Source organism: Capra hircus, chromosome 6, assembly GCF_001704415.2.
Source record: "Capra hircus breed San Clemente chromosome 6, ASM170441v1, whole genome shotgun sequence".
NCBI classification, from domain to species: Eukaryota; Metazoa; Chordata; class Mammalia; order Artiodactyla; family Bovidae; genus Capra; species Capra hircus.
Genome location: NC_030813.1, coordinates 47,471,655 through 47,485,997, shown reverse-complemented (window position 1 = coordinate 47,485,997; position 14,343 = coordinate 47,471,655). Strand labels below are relative to the sequence as shown.

The following is a 14,343-nucleotide window of genomic DNA, read 5'->3' as shown; positions in this document are numbered from 1 at the left end:
TTTAAACATACAGAAAATTGAAATGATTTTATAGTAAATATATAGACCTAAAACTAACCTACTTCCATCAATAACTAACATTTTACTTTACTTGATTTAGCATGTACTATTATCCACCCATCCCTCTACGTGCCTATTTATCCAGTTTTCACTGTATTTCTTACCAAGCTGCAGTCATCAATGCACTTTCCCCTAAGTATTTATTCATGGACACCATTTAAAGAGTTTGATATTCACTTTGGGTATTTTTTCTTTTTGAGGTAAAATTTACACATAACAAAATTACATATATATATGACATTGATTTTTGGCACGTTTATACACTTATGTAACAAAAATTCTTATCAAAATAAAGAACATTAACATCATTCCAGAATGTTGCCAATACCTCTTTCCAATCAATTTCTGCCCCTAAGCCCAAGAATAACAACTGTTCCATGTTTTTCCCAACAAAGATTAGTTTTGCCTATTTCTGAATCATATTGAAAAGAGTCATAAGCATATGTTCCTCTGTGGAGGACTATTAATGGTAGATAGTATAATGGCTTCCCAAAATGCCCACCTCATAAACCCTAAAATCTGTGTACATGTCATGTTACATAGTAAGATGACAGGGGTAATTGAAGTAATACATGGGATCATGGTCGCTAATCAGATGACTTTGAAACAGGAAAGTTATCCTGGATTATCTTGACGGGCACAATATAATTACACAGGCTCCTAAATGTGGAAGACTGAGACAGAAGTATCAAAACACCAGAGAAATGGCATCATCAAAAAGGGTTGACTGAACATTGCTGGCTTTGAAGGTTTAAGGGAGTCATGAGCCAAGCAATGTGGGAAATCTGTAGAAGCTGAAAAAGGTAGGAAAATAAATTATTCCCTAGAGCCTATAGGCAGGAATACAGCTGCCAACACCACTGATTTTTGCCCAGTGAGATTCATTTTGGATTCACCTCCAGAACTGTAAGGTAACACATTTGCTTTGGTTTATTCAACTAAGTTTGTGGCAGGTTACAGCAGTAATAGGAAACTACTATACTTTTTTTTTTATTCAATATAATGTTTTTGAGGCTTATCCATATAATTGTATGTATGCTTGTCTTTTTTCATTCCATTGTATCCAACCTCTTGTTGAAGGACACCTGGACTGTTTCCAGTTGTAGACTATAATTATCGGTCATAAGTCTGTCATTTTTTAAAGTGCTATCACTTGATGTGTTGGAGGATTCACTATTTGTGACTGGCCTTCATGGTAACCAGCATCTGAACTGGCCAAGGAAGGCACCAGTGGATGATGCTTTAGGGAGCTAAAAATGCATAACACTAAACTGGTTTCAGAGCAGTTTCCAAGCTCTGATATACTATTTCAAAAGCTATATTTAAGGAGAGCAGGAGCCACCATCATATGGAAAGCAAGGTGGAGACCTAAGTATTGTGAAGTGTCTGCTTCCCTCCATATGCTCAGATGAAATCAGCCAGCTCCACTCTTTATTATCCCGACATGCCTTCAAATAATAATAATAATAGCTAATTTTCTGCTGCAATATCACCTAAACCAGAACAACCTGAGTCCAGATTATTAAGCTCTCAGTCTTAGTTTGCTCATCTGTGAAATGAGAACTATCCCAATTTACAGTTGTTCTGGGGCAGCTTCCATGGTGGCTCACATGATAAAGAATCTGTCTGCAATGAAGGAGAACCAGATTTGATCTCTGGATTAGGAAGATCCCCTGGAGAAGGGAATGGCTACCCACTCTAGTATTCTTGCCTACAGAATTCCATGGACAGAGGAGCCTGATGGGCTATAGTCCATGGGGCTGCAAAGAGTCAGACACCACTTTATGACTTTCACTTTTCATTTTCTGGGGCATAATGTGATAATATAAACAAATGAGATATATAGCATGCATAAAAAGTTGCTAATGTCCTTAATTTTCTTAAATCCTACACAGTTAGGACAGTCATCATGTCTTCTGTTTCTAGAAAAGCATTTTACAGAAACATCAAAATCAGGGAATATGCTTGTTAATTCAACAAATGCTGACTGAGCATAGACAAGGCCATAGATATTCCCAGGACTTTAAAGATTTATTGCATACAACTGTTTTGTTCAAAGAGCCTAGTGAGGAAGACAAAGGAGTAAATGGGTCTCTATAGTTTGGCATGGCTACTATGAGAAAGGAAGGCATGGGGGTCATGGTGTATTTAAGAGAGCACCCAGCCTAATCAAGGGAAAGTACCAGCAAGATTCAGGAGCAGATGTTCCTGAACTAGAAGTGACTCAAGAGTAGGTTAAGCCAAGTAAACTGATGAGAGGAGCAGGAGTCAGGAAGACCCCATGTTGTACCCAAGGAGAGACTGTGACCATTCAGATAAGTTAACATACTATATGGGAAGCCATTCCCTGCTCCAAGGGATCTTCCCAATCCAGGGACTGAGCCCAGGTCTCCCGCATTGCAGGCAGATTCTTTACCAGCTGAGCCACCAGGGAAGCTCAAGAATACTGGAGTGGGTAGCCTATTCCTTCTCCAAAGGATCTTCCTGACGCAGGAATTGAACCAGGGTCTGCTGCATTGCAGGCAGATTCTTTACCAGCTGAGTTACCAGGGAAACCCATGTATAGGCACACACTAGCCTCAAATTCCAAGGTCAAGTTTAGACACAGGTAGGATTAGATGATATCAATTGTCAAATATTATGAGTTTTCAAGTCATACAAACCAAAACTGGAATCACGTTTCAATCTGGCTATCTATCAGTTATTTGATGTGGAGAAAAGTAAGTTTTTAAAACTTCAGTATCTTCATTTGTAGAAGGAGTATAACGTTATTGAACCTACAGCAATGTTGTAAGAATGAAATGACAAAAAGCTGATGTGAAGTGTTTAGCAGAATAGTTGATACATATAGTAAGCTCTCAAACAGTACAATCTTCCTCTGTTCTTTTTTCATTTTTCTAGTATCACAAATATTCTAGAGATATGCATACTGACTCTATTCTGTACCCAACAGAGGGGTAGATAACACAAATACACCTATAAAATTTGAGTATGTCACTGGTTTGCATTGAAGGAGAAGACAGTAGCCCTAACAAGTTTCACAGGCAGTGTAAGTATATTAGAATCTCAATAATCATATTCAGGTTTTAGTGACCAATTGAAGAAAAGCATCAGGCTGGAGCAGAGATTACTAGTCTCCATCAGGTTACCTGGGTTAAAGATTACAAAAGGACAGAGTGTCTCAAAATAACTTACTATTCTTTTATCTACCTATGACGGTCAGGTTAGGTAAAGAAAAGGAATTTCATTAATGGTAAGATGGTCCAGTGTCCCAAGGGGAAAGGACAATGACATCATAAAATATACCTTTATCCCTGGGAGAAAAATAGACTTAAATTGTGGAAGAACCAAGTACATGGTAATAAAATGTATATAGTACTGATGGGGCGAGAGCCAGGGCCCAGGAGTACATAAACCTATAGAATTCAGGGTCTTCTCTACAAAAGCAAGGTAACTAAACTGCAAACTCAAAAGTAGGTATTTTTATCAGTGTCCTGTGGCTACTGTAACACATTACCACCAACTTAATGGCTTAAAACAACATATTTATTATCTTCATTCTGAAGGTCAGAGTCCTAAATGTGTCTCACAGGGATAAAATCAAGATGTGAACAAAGCTGTTCTCCTTTCTGGAGACTTTGAGGAGACTCCATTTTCTGGCCTTCTCCAGCTTCTAGATGGTTGGCCACATTCCTTGGCTTGAAGCCTGTTTTCCCATTCTCAAAGCCAACAATGGCTGGTTGAATCCTTCAAACATCTCACCAGTCGGACACCGACTCTTCTGACTTCCATTTTCACTAAGGACTTTGGGATTACATTGGACACACACAGATAGTCTATTTTAAGGTCATTTGATTAGCAATGTAAATTCCATTTGCAACCTGAAGTACCTCGTCACTCGCAGCATATTCACAGAGTCCAGGTATTAGGATGTGGATCTCTTTTGAAAGATACTATTCTGCCTATAACAGTATAAAATGAGCATTTAGAATGAGAAAAAAAATCATATCAGAACCTATTTTGATATCCAAATCCTTTTTCTGTGATTTTTTTGTTTTCAGCAATTTATAAATGATGTTTCCATAAAAATACTTCTAATTAAACCTGAATTTTTCTCATCCCTACAACTACCAACAGCTTACAGTATTTTAGGGTACAGAAAATGACGGACCCTAAAGCTAAATTCTTTTAGCTTCATTATTAATCTGCTTCTAAGAATTTTAAAACACCACTGCAGATATGATGCTTAGACCGAAAATATACTCCCTTATAAAATAGTTACTGTAGTTCACTAATGATATTGACAAAATTATTTTTCTTTTACAAAATTGATATTATTAAATGCCTATTGGATTCTAGTATTAATAAGTAATTGAAATGTTTGCCAATGTAAGGGTAAATATCTTCTAGTAAATTGATCTTAATATTTTATTACTTGATTATTTTTCACTCACCAGATTCAGGTTATGGAATTTTTTTACAAGATGCAACTCTAATCAGTTATAGTATATATGATAGGCTACACATAGGAAATTATGGTAATAATTTAATCACTGAGTCATGCCTGAATCTTGCAGCCACATGGACTTTAGCTCACCAGGCCCCTCTGTCCATAGGATTTTTCGGGGAAGAATCCTGGAGTGGGTTGCCATTTCTTTCTCCAAGAGATCTTCCTGACCCAGGGACTGAAGCCGTGTCTCCTGCATTGAAGGAGGTCTCCTGCTTTGCAAGTGGAGTCTTTACCGCTGAGCCACCAGGGAAGCCCAAAGTAAAGTATAGGACATGGTATTTTTATTTTAGAATACAAATAAATCCTTCATGCTTGACAGAGAATGCATCTCACTTCTAACCCAAAAGAACAATAAAGAAAGTATCTTTATGTTCTATCTTTAAAAGAAAAGCCTTGCCTTTAGCGTGTCTACCCTTAATGATTTCTGTTTTAATTCTGTCTTTTGTCTCGTAACTGTTTTCTGAAAGTCCAGCAGTATGATCCCTTACATCATAGTATTGCTCTCCGACTGAAAAGGGAGAGCCGTTCTATCCACTTTTCTCTTTTAGGCTAGAGGAGCTAGCTTAGAGGAAAATTCTCAAAAGTCATACAAATCTTTGCTTGGAAGCAACTGTAATAGCCATTTTAGTTCATTTTACAAGAGAAAAATAACAGCTGCCATTCTGTGAGTGCTTGCCACATGCCAGGCTAAGCATTTATGTTTCTCCTTTTTTTTTTTTTTTTAATACCCATAACAATACTGGAAGAAAAGTATAATTATCTGTATTTTTTCATGAATACTTATAAGTGGAAAGAATCTTTTATAGTTCTCACATCAGAAAAGGTAACGTGTGTTGGGACAAAGAAAGAGACTGTTTCCTGTTTTTCAAGAAACAGCTTTAAGGCAGGTTTCTTGACCTTAGTCACTGTCAACAGAACCAAATTAGGTCTGATGGAGCGCTCATTGCTACAGTTTGAAAGACAGAAGTACTAGGCATTAAGCCTGAGAAATCTGAAAGGGATTTGAAATGATTATTGCCATTATTATTTACTGACTCTCTCTTGGTTACAGCTCTAAATGAAAACCAACATTCAGACAGTGGAAGACTGTTTAACATCTTTCACATTAAAGTTTGCATTCTTAACTACATGGAATCAAGAATCATTTTTCCTTTGCTCCTCAAGTCAATATAAGTCACTCTTTCACTGACTCTTTTTATTTCCATCCAGGCCTAAAACTACCTGTAGAATGCCTCCACACGTTTGTCTCCTTTCCCATAGAGAAAGCTCTGCAATGGGATATATGAGTCTGGAGACACATATATAGGAGGAGGACCAGAAGTTGTAGTGCTGATGACTTTGTGAAAACACAGAGGAATGATTCTAAAACTCAAAGCTCTAAAATGGAACCAAGAAAACGAGAACTGATGTGTGCAAATCCCTTTGGGGATTCCCCAAAGCCATTCTGCCACCTGGTGGCCTGAGGCACTTGCTGCCAAAGAGCAAAAACAAAACAAAACAAAACAAGATAAGGGACAGGACTGGGTTTGTGAGCAAACTTATCACTCCGCTACTCCCAAGAGGCATTGGGAAAACTGAGGACAACATTTCAGGGCACCTTCCATATGGAAAGTGGATTTTCCTACGTATCTCAAAGAACAGAGAGCTGGCTCTTTCTAGAGTGCACTGGGGAACACAACAGAAGATTCTTGATTGTTAGAAAGTATCCACAGAAATCTGATGCAGAGGTGCTGAAAGGGACCTTAGAGATTTTTATTTTACACATGCAGGGTTTGAGGTCCATGTAGTCTCCCTTAGATCAGAGAGAAGCAGAACCCACAGGGGCATTTTCCCCTGGGGTAATCACTTCACAGTGCACCCCACAGAACTTAACCTTGTAGGGGATGCAGCTTAGCTTGTATGTTTGTTTAGCATAAAACTATGTCCCTGTGCAGGTATAGAATTAATAGTATGGAATAAATATCGCCGACTGTCATATTACTAGCCACTGCTTATTAAAAGGGAAACAATGGATAAACTGAAAGAAATCACTTAGAATCTGTAGAAATAGAATCAGTAGATCTAGCTGAATATAATGAGCTCAAATGCACTGGAAAAATCGAGTTGGGGGAAATCCAAATGCAATATATTTTTATATACTTATTCTTATAATTCTATATTGAATAATATGCAATGAAGACTTTGTTTCCATTTAAAATAAGGTTGTAAAATATTTGGCTCATAAAAGCATTAAGATGAGGAAATGAGAGGGAGTGAAAAGAAACCCCTTGTTTTTTAAAAGCATTCTTTTGTTTTTCTCCCTGGTTGTGAATCTGTCCCCTGGATTCATTGCTACCTCATTTCAGATTTTTTTTCCCTATTCTCACAAATGCCTTCCTTGAAACTTTCCTTCATATTTAAAAACAAATGGAGATGCTGCTTAATTCATTTTACTTTCCAAGGCGTGAAGGAAATGAAAATTAAAAGTGGCTTTACCACCAGTAAAGAATGTTTCAATGCAGAGATTTTGATGGCAATATTACAAGAAAAATTGTATTTACATGTTTTCTGCTCATTTTTCTAAAACACCTCTCCTCCTCTGCTTCAAATCACAGTATTCCAAAAACTGCATTTGTGGTGACCCAGCACTGGTAATGCATTTAGTCAGATTTAAAAATCAGCTAAAAAGTAGGCTAAAAAGAAGTGCAGAATACAGATTGGAAATGCTGTAAGTCCCATTAAAGATGTTCACATTTTTGCTATAGCTGTAAGCTGTTCAAGGATGTGAACCATGCTCACCTTACTTACCTGCATGGTATACTGTCTAGTATAATAAAATGCCTCCTGTATACTGGGTGCTTATTCAGTATTTCCCCAGTTAATTTCAGATTAGTTATAGTTTATAACTTTATACGAACCAGTTACCTCCTGTGGCCATAGACTCTAACCATAGTCTTCGACCAGGAATTTCACGAGTAAACACAGAAGAAGAAGAAAGGAATAGAGGTTGGAAGTATGATGTGAACCAGATTGCATGGGTTGAATTCTGGATCATATTTTACTAACAATGAGTCAGTGGGTGATTTACCCTCTATAAGCTACAGTTCGTCCTCTGTGCAAATAGCTCCATCTTCTCACTAGGCTCTTATAAAGGACCTGTGTGGGGCCCACCCAGATAATCCTGGATAATATCCCTATGTCAAGATCCTTAACTTAATCATGTCTATAAATCCTTTTATCAAATAAGACAACATATTCACAAGTTACAGGGATTCAAATATTGACATCTTTGGGGCCTTAATCAGTCTGGTATCTATACCAATATGATGGCAAATCATTTACATTTAGGCATTTTTAGAAATTCACAACTCTGTAAATTCACTATAGTAGTTGTTTTATTCACAGTCACCTAATTAGGTAAGTTTTGCTTGTTGGTTAGTTTTACTTGCTCCTCCATCTGTTTAACTGAATTTGGCCAAATCTTAGGGAATGTGGGGATTGTTGTGTGATGCATCAGAGATAAGGCAGGCATGGTGTTCTAGAATTTGTCTTTCTTTTAAGTCCCAGGAGATACTTTGAACATGGACTATACAGTCCATGGAATTCTCAAGGCCAGAATACTGGAGTGCACAACTGTTCCCTTCTCCGCGGGACCCGCTCAAGTGAGGGATGGAACCCAGGTCTTCCACATTGCAGGCGAATTCTTCACTAGCTGAGCTACCAGGGAAGCCCCAACTTTCATTTAATAAATATTTATTAAATTTTTAGAAGCTGAAGAATTTAAAGTAGCCATGTTTTAAGTTGGAAAACTAGATAAAAATTTCGTAGACATGACAAAGGAAATACTTCTTTTTAAATTGGGAAAAAACTCCACAACTAAAATATTAAGGAGACTAACTTAAGCATTAGACATGGAAACAAAAACGTGAAGTTCTGCTACCAAGGGAAAAAAACATTTGCCACGTTTAGTCTTGTCTGTTTGTTTATTTTAACCAACTAAGAATCTGGCACATTTGAAGATATGTTTTCCCCTCTCACCACCTGTGATGGTTAATTGTATGTGTCAACTTGACAAGGCCATTCTCCTCCTATCTCTGTTTTAAATGACAGGCAAACTTGATTCTGCTTAATGAGTGAGTAGAGTTGAGAACAGTAATTTATTTGAGCACATTTACATCAACATTGGGTGAATTAACTCGGATGACTATTATATCTACTACTGTGGGCAGGAATCCGTTAGAAGAAATGGAGTAGCCATCATGGTCAACAAAAGAGTCCAAAATGCAATACTTGGATGCAATCTCAAAAATGACAAAATGATCTCTGTTCATCTCCAAGGCAAACCATTCAATATCACAGTAATCCAAGTCTATGCCCCAACCAGTAATGCTGAAGAAGCTGAAGTTGAATGGTTCTATGAAGACCTACAAGACGTTTTAGAACTAACACCCAAAAAAGACATCCTTTTCATTATAGGGGACTAGAATGCAAAAGTATGAACTCAAGAAACACCTGGAGTAACAGGCAAATTTGGCCTTGGAATACAGAATGAAGCAGGACAAAGGCTAATAGAGTTTTGCCAAGAGAATGCACTGGTCATAGCAAACACCCTCTTCCAACAACACAAAAGAAGACTCTACACATGGACATCACCAGATGGGTTAACACTGAAATCAGATTGATTGTATTTTTTGCAGCCAAAGATGGAGAAGTTCTATACAGTTAACATAAACAAGACTGGGAGCTGACTGTGGCTTGTATCATGAACTCCTTATTGCCAAATTCAGACTTAAACTGAAGAGAGTAGGAAAAACCACTAGACCATTCAGGTATGACCTAAATCAAATTCCTCATGATTATACAGTGGAAGTGAGAAATAATTTAAGGGACTAGATCTCATAGATAGAGTGCCTGATGAACTATGGATGGAGGTTCGTAACATTGTATAGGAGACAGGGATCAAGACCATCCCTATGGAAATGAAATGCAAAAAAGCAAAATGGCTGTCTGGGGAGGCCTTACAAATAGCTGTGAAAAGAAGAGAAGCAAAAAGCAAAGGAGAAAAGGAAAGATATAAGCATCTGAATGCAGAGTTCCAAAGAATAGCAAGGAGAGAAAAGAAAGCCTTCCTCAGCTATCAATGCAAAGAAAGAGAGGAAAACAACAGAATAGGAAAGACTAGAGATCTCTTCAAGAAAATTAGAGATACCAAGGGAACATTTCATGCAAAGATGGGCTCGAGAAAGGATAGAAATTGTATGGACCTAACAGAAGCAGAAGATATTAAGAAGAGGTGGCAAGAATACACGGAAGACCTATACATAAAAGATCTTCACGACCCAGATAATCATGATGGTGTGATCACTCACCTAGAGCCAGACATCCTGGAATGTGAAGTCAAGTGGGCCTTAGGAAGCATCACTACGAACAAAACTAGTGGAGGTGATGGAATTCTAGTTGAGCTATATCAAATCCTGAAAGATGATGCTGTGAAAGTGCTGCACTCAATATGCCAGCAATTTGGAAAACTCAGCCGTGGCCACAGGACTGGAAAAGATCAGTTTTCATTCCAATCCCAAAGAAAGCCAATGCCAAAGAATGCTCAAACTACCCTACAATTGCACTCATCTCACACACTAGTAAAGTAATGCCCAAAATTCTCCAAGCCAGGCTTCAGCAATATGTGAACCATGAACTTCCAGATATTCAAGCTTGTTTTAGAAAAGGCAGAGGAACCAGAGATCCAATTGCCAACATCTGCTGGATCATGGAAAAAGCAAGAGAGTTCCAGAAAAACACCTATTTCTGCTTTATTGACAATGCCAAAGCCTTTGAGTGTGTGGATCACAATAAACTGTGGAAAATTCTGAAAGAGATGGGAATACCAGACCACCTGACCTGCCTCTTGAGAAACCTGTATGCAGGTCAGGAAGCAATAGGTAGAACTGGACATGGAACAACAGACTGTTTCCAAAAAGGGAAAAGAGTACATCAAAGCTGTATATTGTCACCCTGCTTATTCAACTTCTATGCAGAGTACATCATGAGAAATGCTAAGCTGGAAGAAGCACAAGCTGGAATCAAGATTGCGGGGAGAAATATCAATAACCTCAGATATGCAGATGACACCATCCTTATGGCAGAAAGTGAAGAAGAACTAAAGAGCCTCTTGATGAAAGTGAAAGAGGAGAGTGAAAAAGTTGGCTTAAAGCTCAACATTCAGAAAATGAAGATCATGGCATCTGGTCCCATCACTTCATGGGAAATAGATGGGAAAACAGTAGAAACAGTGTCAGACTTTATTTTGGGGGGGGCTCCAAAATCACTGCAGATGGTGACTACAGCCATGAAATTAAAAGATGCTTACTCCTTGGAAGGAAAGTTATGACCAACTTAGATAGCATATTAAAAAGCAGAGACATTACTTTGCCAACAAAGGTCTGCCTAGTGAAGGCTATGGTTTTTCCAGTGGTCATGTATGGATGTGAGAGTTGGACTGTGAAGAAAGCTGAGTGCTGAAGAATTGATGCTTTTGAACTGTGGTGTTAGGGAAGACTCTTGAGAGTCCCTTGGACTGCAAGGAGATCCAACCAGTCCATTCTAAAGGAGATCAGTCTTGAGTGTTCATTGGAAGGACTGATGCTAAAGCTGAAACTCCAATACTCTGGCCACCTCATGCGAAGAGTTAACTCATTGGAAAAGACTGATGCTGAGAGGGATTGGGGGCAGGAGGAACAGGAGACGACAGAGAATGATATGGCTGGGTGGCATACCGACTCGATGGACATGGGTTTGGGTGAACTCTGGGAGTTGGTGACAGACAGGGAGGCCTGGCGTGCTGCAATTCTTGGGGTCGCAAAGAGTCGGACACCACCGAGCGACTGAACTGAACTGAGCTGAACATCAACATCACGCTAAGGAAAGGCACCAGTGTGCTCTTAAGATATAAAACATTCTAGGTCATTCTATCCTCACTGCTGTCTCTCAAAGCACTATTCAAGGGATACATTCAACACACGGAGGAGATGCAGACTCTGCTATTTACATAATGAAGAGGACTAGCATATTGTTTCTATCTATAATCTGACACTAATATTTGCTCTGACCTCTATGTTGAATAGAACTCTTCCTAGCCATACTTAAAATACCATCTTAAGTATCATTGCCTCAAACTTTTTTTTACCTCTTTATACATTTTTACTATCTGGAATTTTTGTTTTGGTTTTCGGTATCAACTTCTCCCATTAGACTTTGTACTCCATGGTGCTATGTATTATCTTAACTTTGCTCACCAACACAGCCCCACTACCAAGCCTTGAGAGAGGAGAGTAGGGGGACGCACTAACTTACACACTCCCTGGCTTGACTGCTGGTTAGATGCCTTACAGCTGCTGCTGCTAAGTCGCTTCAGTCTTGTCTGACTCTGTGCAACCCCATAGACGGCAGCCCACCAGGTTCCCCTGCCCCTGGGATTCTCCACACAAGAACACTGGAGTGGGTTGCCGTTTCCTTCTCCAATGCATGAAAAGTGAAAAGTGAAAGTGAAGTCGCTCAGTTGTGTCTGACTCTTTACGACCCCATGGACTGCAGCCCACCAGGCTCTTCTGTCCGTGGGATTTTCCAGGCAAGAGCACTGGAGTGGCTGCCATCGCCTTCTCCAGGTTCGGTGCCTTATCCATGCGCGTTTTTCTAAGGTGGAGGTCTCTGTCCCACGTACATATTCTCTGCTCCTTCCTGTGGTGCATTTGGGTAATATCTGTTTTGTTTTGCATGGTGTCCTATTGTTTTGATGTAGATAAATCTGATTAACAGGACACGACTGAAGGGACTTAGCAGCAGCAGCAGCAATAGCAGAATTTTAAAGTGCTACAATGAGCACACACACAGAAATCTCTTCTCAAATCTTGCTCTTTCCATAAACCTGCCATCTTAATATTCATCTGTAAATGTATATGTCTACTTTTTCAAATTTGTGTGTAGCATAGGATGAAGGGAAGACCTATTTGTTATATATTAGGACCCTAAAATATCAATATGCTGGCACACTGGCCAGGAATCTTGAAAGAGCCAGCAATGGGTTGGTGTTATATGAAATGCAATACCACATGGATAAATCCCTGTGGGCCAGGGTCCTTGACCTCCCAGGACTGCAGCTCTTGTGCAGCTTGTGGCAGCACGTGTCTATGGCCTTTAGCAGCTATTTTATAAGCGATCTGAAAGTGGACGTGTCAGTCACTCAGTTGTGTCCAACTCTTTGCGAGTCTATGTACTGTAGCCTACCAGGCTTCTCTGTCCCTGGGGTTCTCCAGGCAAGAATACTGGGGTGGGTTTCCATTCCCTTCTCCAGGGGATTTTCCTGACCCAGGGATCAAACCTGGGTCTCCCACATTGCAGGCAGATTCTTTATTGTCTGAGCCACAGGGAAGCCATTATAAGCAACCTGGGGCTTAGTAAATATATCTTAATCTGACTTTTGTATCTGACCTTGACGAATGTAGGTGTAGCTTTGGCCCAAGCAGGCATGAATGAGATAGGGATTAGATTATTGAGGGCAAAGGAGTCTCTTAGTTCCAGTAAGGGTCACCTCCAGTAAGGCAGGAGGTGCCTGCCACTGGGGCACTGAGTGCTGTCCAGAGTTCTCAGGGAGCCTGCTTCTCACAGACTGCCACCTCAGCCACTCCACTTGAGTCAATCTGATGAGAATTCCAGAAGCCAAGAGGAGGAGGAGCCCAGCACCTCCCAGACTCCACGGGATCCTGAGTCCTTGCTCAGTGATGAGCTAAACAACAAAGTGGCTGAACTGGTGCAGTTCCTGTGTGTCAAATATGTAACAAAGAAACCCACCACAAAAGCAGAAATGCTGAGGAGTGTCATGAGAAAACACAAGGACAACTTCCCTGAGATCTTCAGCAAAGTCTGTGAGTGCATGGAGGTTGTCTTTGGCATTGAAGAGAAAGACGTGGACCCCGCGAGACACTCCTATGAGCTTGTTAAAGCATTCAACCTCACCTGCGATGGGATGCTGAGTAATGAAGGGGGAATGCCCAAGACCGGCTTCTTGATACTTATCTTGGGTATGATTCTCATGGAGGGCAACTGTGCCCCTGAGGAGAAAATCTGGAAAGCATTGAATACGATGGGGGTGTATGCTGGGCAGGAGGATTTCATCTACGAGGAGCCCAGAAAACTCATCACCAATGATTTGGTGGAGGAACAATATCTACAGTAACGGCAGGTGCCTCACAGTGATCCTCCACACTATGAATCCCTATGGAGTCCAAGGGCCTATGCTGAAACCAAGATGAAAGTCCTGGAGTTTTTTGCCAAGATCAGTGGGACTGACCCCACTTCCTTCTTATTCTGGTATGAGGAAGCTTTGAGAGATGAGAGAGCCCAGGCCAGAACTGTCCCCAGGGATACTTCTGCCACGGCCAGTGAAAATTCCAGTGTCATGTCCAGCAGCCTCTTCTGCCCTGAGTGAAATCCAAAGCAGTTTCTCAGTATTCATCTGAAGACAACAGTCAGTGTTCCATGTAATGGAGGGCTAAGGGAGAAGAGTTTATTAGCATTTTCATGTTCCTATTGTATATGGGTGATTTGGACATTTAACTTTTTTTATTACTAGTTTTTTTCCCCCAAATATTGATTAATGAAGTTTAATTAGCTCCAGGAAAAAAAAAAAAAAAACAGGCATTGAGGGGTGAAATGACTTGTTCCCTGTAATGTTTCTCATTGTCAACTGGCTGAGCCATCAAACTGCAAATATAGTTAATATCCATGTGGGCTATAATATG

At 39.8% G+C, this 14,343-nt stretch overlaps 1 pseudogene; it reads left to right on the top strand.

Moving 5' to 3' along the window:
- LOC102171416 lies at window positions 7,341–14,030 on the top strand (annotated as a pseudogene).